Source organism: Perca flavescens, chromosome 19 (genome assembly GCF_004354835.1).
Source record: "Perca flavescens isolate YP-PL-M2 chromosome 19, PFLA_1.0, whole genome shotgun sequence".
NCBI classification, from domain to species: Eukaryota; Metazoa; Chordata; class Actinopteri; order Perciformes; family Percidae; genus Perca; species Perca flavescens.
In genome coordinates this window covers 3,838,075-3,840,574 of record NC_041349.1, presented here as the reverse complement: position 1 = coordinate 3,840,574, position 2,500 = coordinate 3,838,075, and the positions used below count along the sequence as shown (strand labels likewise).

At 39.4% G+C, this 2,500-nt stretch overlaps 2 protein-coding genes across 2 annotated transcripts in view; one reads left to right on the top strand and one right to left on the bottom strand.

The window, feature by feature from the left end:
- The window catches only part of LOC114546122 (flocculation protein FLO11), a 21,506-nt gene extending 21,416 nt beyond the window's left edge, over window positions 1-90 (bottom strand). The window contains exon 1 of the mRNA XM_028564787.1: window positions 1-90. This exon is cut by the window's left edge and continues 150 nt beyond it. The gene's annotated coding sequence lies outside the window, so the exon portion shown is untranslated.
- The window catches only part of LOC114546120 (low affinity immunoglobulin gamma Fc region receptor II-like), a 1,096,214-nt gene that overhangs the window by 1,027,791 nt on the left and 65,923 nt on the right, over window positions 1-2,500 (top strand). The window lies entirely within an intron of this gene.

Here is a 2,500-nt window from a genome sequence, read left to right as displayed (position 1 = left end):
AAAGTACCGTTAAAAACGGAGACATTTCTGTCGGTGTGTGTTGTCGCTCGATCCGGTTCCTACATACAGCTGGAAGGAGAGAGATGCCGCGGTGCATGATGGGACGTTTTTTGTGTGTAGACAAAGATCGTCAATAAAGAAGAAGAACTACATTTACAAAGTTAGGTTACTTTACTCATTAAATATATAATTATTATTATTATTATTATTATTATTATTATTATTATTATTATTATTAGTAGTAGTAGTAGTAGTAGTAGTAGCATTATTATTATTATTGTTATTATTATTATTATAGTAATTCCACTAAACTACATTTATCAGCAGCTTAGACGACAGGTTTCAAGAAAAAAAGCCCTTAAAAAAGTCTAAATATTTCAAGAAAAAATGTCTGAATATTAAAAGAATAAAAGTCCTAAAAAAGTCTAAATATTTCATGAAAAAAATCCTAAAAATGTCTAAATATTTCAAGAATAAAATCCTAAAAATGTCTAAATATTTCAAGAATAAAATCCTAAAAAAGTCTAAACATTTAAAGAAAAGAAATCCTACAACAAGTCCAAATATTAACAAAAAAAATCCTAAATAAGTGTAAATATTTGCTGTAATACCAGTTTCCCCCTTTGGTTGGTGTAGGCCCTCCGGAGCAGCAGGTGGCGCTGTTGAGCTGAAATATAGCCGTTATAAACCGGAAGTAGCAGAAGGAAGCGATGTAAACAAACCGAGCCGACCCTTTTTTTCTGTTGGTTTTTGAACGTTAAATCAGAAGATGGCGGGCTTCAGCAGACGGACTCTGGACGGGATCTACTCGGTGGTACGTTAACTAACGGCACACCTGTTGTCCGTTACTCGTTGTTCTCCGTTACCGGACAGAAACTCTGTTGAGATAGCGGCTAACGGTGAGCAACCGGCTAGCGTCAGATAACGGTTAGCAACCAACCGGCTAGCGTTAGCATGACTAAAGTTGAGAGTTTAACAACTAAAGAAGACATGAAGCTTATAGTTCAGTAGTTGGGGTATCACTTATCTGGTTCACTGGGTGGATAGTTAGTTAGGTGGTTAGTTAGGTAGTTTGGTAGTTAGTAATGTTGTTAGTTATGTAGTTAGGTAGGTAGGTAGGTAGTTAGGTAGGTAGTTATGTAGTTAGGTAGGTAGTTAGTTAGGTAGGTAGTTATGTAGTTAGTTATGTAGTTAGGTAGGTAGGTAGTTAGTTAGTTAGGTAGGTAGTTATGTAGTTAGGTAGGTAGTTAGTTAGGTAGGTAGTTATGTAGTTAGTTATGTAGTTAGGTAGGTAGGTAGTTAGTTAGGTAGGTAGTTATGTAGGTAGGTAGGTAGTTAGTTAGGTAGGTAGTTATGTAGTTAGTTATGTAGTTAGGTAGGTAGGTAGGTAGTTAGTTAGGTAGGTAGTTATGTAGGTAGGTAGGTAGTTAGTTAGGTAGGTAGTTATGTAGGTAGGTAGGTAGTTAGTTAGGTAGGTAGTTATGTAGTTAGTTATGTAGTTAGGTAGGTAGGTAGTTAGTTAGGTAGGTAGTTATGTAGTTAGGTAGGTAGTTATGTAGTTAGTTATGTAGTTAGGTAGGTAGTTAGTAGAAGTAATGAATTCAAAATGTAACTAACGTATTAATCAGCAAAAACACGCGTGTGTGTGTGTGTGTGTGTGTGTGTGTGTGTGTGTGTCTGTGTCTCTGTTTGTGTGTCTATGTTCGTGTGTGTGTCTATGTTCGTGTGTGTGTGTGTGTGTGTCTATGTTTTTTGTGTGTATGATCATCTGTGTGTGTGTGTCTGTTTGTGTGTCTGTGTGTGTGTGTGTCTCTGTGTGAGTGTGTGTGTGTCTCTGTGTGTGAGTGTGTGTGTGTCTCTCTGTGTGTGTGTGTGTCTGTCTCTCTATGTTTGTCTGTGTGTGTCTCTCTGTATGTGTGTCTTTTCTCTCTCTCTCTCTCTCTCTCTCTCTCTCTCTCTCTCTCTGTGTGTGTGTGTGTCTGTTCTCTCTCTATATGTGTGTGTGTGTGTGTGTGTGTGTGTGTGTGTGTGTGTGTGTCTGTTCTCTCTCTATATGTGTGTGTGTGTGTGTCTGTCTCTCTGTCTGTCTGTCTGTCTGTCTGTCTGTCAGACACACTAATCCTGGAAGGGAAACTGACAACAAGCGTCTGTCTTAAACTACCAAAGACACTTGTTTCAGGCTCTGTTCTGCGCCTGGTGTGAGATAGAGACCTTCAGTAGAAGCTACTTTCCCCCCTTACATGCAACCTATTTGTGAAAAAGACCATCGCTTTGAGCAGACTGAGAGAGGGAGAGGGAGGGAGAGTTAATGTGGAACGCTGTCACCCTTTCCTTTCTCCCCTCATTGGACTAAGTGCATCACTGAGTCAGTCTGAGGTCCTGTAGGTACGGGACGATGCCATGCAGGATTTATGAATGTACGTTAGCAACAGTAGGCTAACCCACCAGGGGTGCTAGTTCATGTGTGAGCTTATATTGCGCTGCAGGAGTTATGTTTGCG